The sequence below is a fragment of the Zea mays genome, chromosome 9, assembly GCF_902167145.1.
Source record: "Zea mays cultivar B73 chromosome 9, Zm-B73-REFERENCE-NAM-5.0, whole genome shotgun sequence".
NCBI classification, from domain to species: Eukaryota; Viridiplantae; Streptophyta; class Magnoliopsida; order Poales; family Poaceae; genus Zea; species Zea mays.
The window spans coordinates 108690959-108696138 of record NC_050104.1 but is presented as its reverse complement, the minus strand read 5'-3'; the positions used below and the strand labels follow the sequence as shown (position 1 = coordinate 108696138).

At 43.8% G+C, this 5180-nt stretch overlaps 1 pseudogene; it reads left to right on the top strand.

Moving 5' to 3' along the window:
- The first annotated feature begins 4340 nt into the window (after window positions 1–4340).
- Window positions 4341–4502, top strand: LOC111590224 (uncharacterized; annotated as a pseudogene).
- The last annotated feature ends 678 nt before the right edge of the window (window positions 4503–5180 follow it).

Sequence of the window (5180 nt, the reverse complement as noted above, 5' to 3'; positions counted from 1 at the left end):
GCTCCAACGGCCGCAATACGCACCATGGCGATTGGAGATGTGCGGCCACAAGAACAAGATGTGCGAGATCAACCTTCTTCCTCAACAATGGTGCATCCCCCAACTCAAGATGATGAGCAGGAGGCGTGTGATCAAGGAGGAGCACAAGATGATCTTGCAATGGAGGAAGAAGCGCAACCGGCACCTCCAACCCAAGTTCGAGCGATGATTCAAAGGGATCATCCTGTCGACCAAATTCTGGGTGATATTAGCAAGGGAGTAACTACTTGATCTCGATTAGTTAATTTTTTTGAGCACTACTCCTTTGTCTCTTCTATTGAGCCTTTCAGGGTAGAAGAGGCCTTGCTAGATCCAGACTGGGTGTTGGCCATGCAGGAGGAGCTCAACAACTTCAAAAGAAATGAAGTTTGGACACTGGTGCCTCGTCCCAAGCAAAATGTTGTGGGAACCAAGTGGGTGTTCCGCAACAAACAAGACGAGCACGGGGTGGTGACAAGGAACAAGGCACGACTTGTGGCAAAAGGTTATGCCCAAGTCGCAGGTTTGGACTTTGAGGAGACTTTTGCTCCTGTGGCTAGGCTAGAGTCCATTCGCATTTTGCTAGCATATGCCGCTCACCATTCTTTCAGGTTGTTCCAAATGGATGTGAAGAGCGCTTTCCTCAACGGGCCAATCAAGGAGGAGGTGTACATGAAGCAACCCCCTGGCTTCGAGGAGGTGTACGTGGAGCAACCCCCTGGCTTCGAGGATGAACGGTATCCCGACCACGTGTGTAAGCTCTCTAAGGCGCTCTATGGACTTAAGCAAGCCCCAAGAGCATGGTATGAATGCCTTAGAGACTTTTTAATTGCTAATGCTTTCAAGGTTGGGAAAGCCGATCCAACTCTTTTTACTAAGACTTGTGATGGTGATCTTTTTGTGTGCCAAATTTATGTTGATGACATAATATTTGGTTCTACTAACCAAAAGTCTTGTGAAGAGTTTAGCAGGGTGATGACTCAGAAATTCGAGATGTCGATGATGGGCGAGTTAAGCTACTTCCTTGGGTTCAAAGTGAGGCAACTCAAGGATGGAACCTTCATCTCTCAAACCAAGTACACGCAAGACTTGATCAAGCGGTTTGGGATGAAGGACGCCAAGCCCGCAAAGACTCCGATGGGAACCGACGGACACACTGACCTCAACAAAGGAGGTAAGTCCGTTGATCAAAAAGCATACTGGTCTATGATAGGGTCTTTACTTTATTTATGTGCTAGTAGACCGGATATCATGCTTAGTGTATGCATGTGTGCTAGATTTCAATCTGATCCAAGGGAGTGCCACTTAGTGGCTGTGAAGCGAATTCTTAGATATTTAGTCGCTACGCCTTGTTTCGGGATCTGGTATCCAAAGGGGTCTACCTTTGACTTGATTGGATATTCAGATTCCGACTATGCTGGATGTAAGGTCGATAGGAAGAGTACATCGGGGACGTGCCAATTCTTAGGAAGGTCCCTGGTGTCATGGAGTTCTAAGAAACAAACCTCCGTTGCCCTATCCACCGCTGAGGCCGAATACGTTGCCGCAGGACAGTGTTGCGCGCAACTACTTTGGATGAGGCAAACCCTCAGGGACTTTGGCTACAATCTGAGCAAAGTCCCACTCCTATGTGATAATGAGAGTGCTATCTGCATGGCGGATAATCCTGTTGAACACAGCCGCACAAAGCACATAGACATCCGACATCACTTTTTGAGAGACCACCAGCATAAGGGAGATATCAAAGTGTTTCATGTTAGCTCCGAGAACCAGCTAGCCGATATCTTTACCAAGCCTTTAGATGAGCAGACCTTTTGCAAGTTGCATAGTGAGCTAAATGTCTTAGACTCGCGGAACTTGGATTGATTTATAGCATACTTGTGCTTATGCCTTTGATCATGTTCCTTATGCATTTTGTTGCTTATTTATGGTGCTCAAGTTGTACAAGCACTCCCCGGACCTCACAAGTCCGTTGCAAAGTGATGCACATATTTAGGGGGAGATGTGTTACAACTTGACCCTTTGAGACTAACCATGTGCTTGAGTTTGCTTGATTTAGTCTCTAAGGAGGATTGAAAGGGAAAAGGTGGACTTGGACCATGCAAGACTTCCACTGCACTCCGATGAGAGGGTAATTTATTCCAAGTTCATCTTTATGATCTTATTGCCTTTTACTCTTAGTTGAAGATTTTGGTGAGGTAATGGGGTTAAAGGGCCAAGATTGATCCCGTTTTGGTGCTTGATGCCAAAGGGGGAGAAAATAAAGGCCAAAGCAATAAATGGATCAGCTACCACTTGTGAATTTTGAAAATAGAGCACAGCTACCACTTGTGAATTTTGAAAATAGAGCACTTGTGAATTTTGAAAATAATAGAGTTAGAGCTTTTGTATGTCAAAATACTCTTATTTGCTCTTATTGTCAAAAGTGGGTCTCTTGAGGGGAGAAGGTTTAATTATGGCAAAAAGGGGGAGTTTTTGAATACGTGATCAATTTCTCGTGAAATATCTCTCTTTATGTTTCAACATGTGTGTTTGACTTAGAGATAGGAAATTGAGTTTGATTTGCAAAAACAAACCAAGTGGTGGCAAAGAATGATCCATATATGCCAAATTTGATTCAAAACAAATTTGAGTTCTTATTTGAATTGATTTTGTACTTGTTCTACTTGCTTTCTGTTGTGTTGGCATTAATCACCAAAAAGGGGGAGATTGAAAGCGAAATGTGCCCTTGGGCCATTTCTAAGTGTTTTGGTGATTTAGTGTCCAACACAAGTGCTTAAGTGTTAATATATGCAAGGTGGTGGACAAAGTGAAAATCAAGTCAAAAGGTATGTTTCTCAGACTTAGTACATTGTTTTAAAGACTAATGTATTGTGTCTAAGTGCTGGAAACAGGAGAAAACAAATTGGAGAGAGATAGCTTTGTTTCAGCCAAAGCCAGCGCTGTCTAGGTGCACCGGACTGTCCGGTGGTGCACCGGACAGTGTCCGGTGTGCCAGGCTGGCTCAGGCGAACTTGGCGCTCTCGGGAATAAATTAACGACGTACGGCTATAATTCACCGGACTGTCCGGTGTGCACCGAACTGACCGGTGTGCACCGGACTGACCAGTGAGCCAACGGTCGGCCGGGCCAACGGTCGGCTGCGCGATCTGCGAGACACGTGGCCGAGCCAACGGTCAGGAGGGGGCACCGGACTGTCCGGTGTGCACCGGACAGTGTCCGGTGCGCCAACGGCTCCAAGGCTGCCAACGGTCGGCTTCGCCAAATAAGGAAGGAAATCCGCACCGGACAGTGTCCGGTGGTACACCGGACTGTCCGGTGCGCCAGGCGACAGAAGGCAAGAATTGCCTTCCTCGAATGCTCTCAACGGCTCCTAGCTGCCTTGGGGCTATAAAAGGGACCCCTAGGCGCATGGAGGAGCATACCAAGCATTCCTTGAGCACTCTAGATCACTCACACTCCATTCTTGCGCACTTGTTCGACATTCTAGTGATTTGAGCTCCGTTCTAGTGTGCTGGTCTCTTGAGCTTAAGTCTGGATCTTGTGTGTGTATTTGCTGTGATCTTTGTGTCTTGTGTGAGTTGCTAATCCCTCCCTTACTCCGTACTTCTCTGTGAACATCTTTGTAAGGGCGAGAGACTCCAAGTTGTGGAGATTCCTCGCGAACGGGATATAGAAAAGAAAAGCAAACACCGTGGTATTCAAGTGGGTCTTTGGACCGCTTGAGAGGGGTTGATTGCAACCCTCGTCCGTTGGGACGCCACAATGTGGAAGTAGGCAAGTGTTGTACTTGGCCGAACCACGGGATAAACCACTGTGTCTCCCTGTGTTGATTCTCTTGTGGTTATTGTGTTTAGCTAAGACTCTTCTCTAGCCACTTGGCAATACTGTGCTAACTCTTAACCAAGTTTTTGTGGCATTAAGTTTAAGTTTTACAGGATCACCTATTCACCCCCCTCTAGGTGCTCTCACAATTAGAAATGAGTACGAGGCTCTGTAAAAGCGGAACATGTTTTTATTGTTTGATATGATACTCTAAAGGCAAGAGCAAGTATGTATTTCAGTAATCATGTTAAGCATTAGAGGTTGTTGTATTTGGTATTTCAGGAATGATCTTGTTGGTGTACTTGTGCTTTTTCTATGTCTTGCTAAACTTGGACAAAATTGTTAAGCCATTACCATAAATAAATTTACATATGTTACCTATAAAATCTCAATGATGATTTTGGTTAGGTCATCATATCTACATCATCTTCTCGCTCCCAAGTCCTAAGCCAAAACATTGGCTATAATTTAATTCGAGCATAGGGGCTCCTTTTTAACTCATTTTCCGGTCTTTTGGCTAAGATCAAGTGTAATATTTGTTTTACCAGTTCAATATCTGGTATATGAACAATATGTTCACTTTAACATTAAATTCATTTATTATGGGTGTTTTTATGTGGAGGGTCCATTAAAACTCAAATATCGCTCAGTCACCCAATCAATACCATCAAATATGGTTGGGTACCATCCCATCGCAACACACGTGTATTAGACTAGTGTGTATATATATATATATATATTACTCAAAAAATAATTGTAATATTAAGGTGATCAATGCTGCTCGCTAATCTCCCGTGCTAAAAATCAATAAAACCAAGCCGGTCTTTTTTTTCCTTTAGACAACAATACCTTTTGTCAAATAAAATTCACGAGTTAATGGTTAGTTTGGAAACTCCATTTTCTTATGTGATTTCTATTTTCCTAAAGAAAAATAAAATAATTTTTTTTGGAAAAATGGAAATCTTTTAGAAAAATAAGGTTCCTAAACTAGCCATAAATCAGGCTCGGCTCACCATATGGAATGGGATGAGCAGATTTGCTAGTCCATTTCTCGCAAGGTCATACAAGGAACACAACTTTCATTTATTTGTGCCAAAACAGCACAAAGGCACAAGAGACTTTTAAGGAGACGTGCTGACGGCCTTGATAATAAAAAAACCGTTTCACGTGCCTTACCGTTTGCTGTCAATTTTCAAGGATAGTGATGTGAAACCCATTGCTATTTTGCGGTACTTTAGTGGAGTGATTTATGGGAATATAGTGAAACGTGGACCCCACTTATAACGCATGGGGAGATGTTGGAGCGAAGGCCATTTGTCCCCTCAGTCTACTTCAGT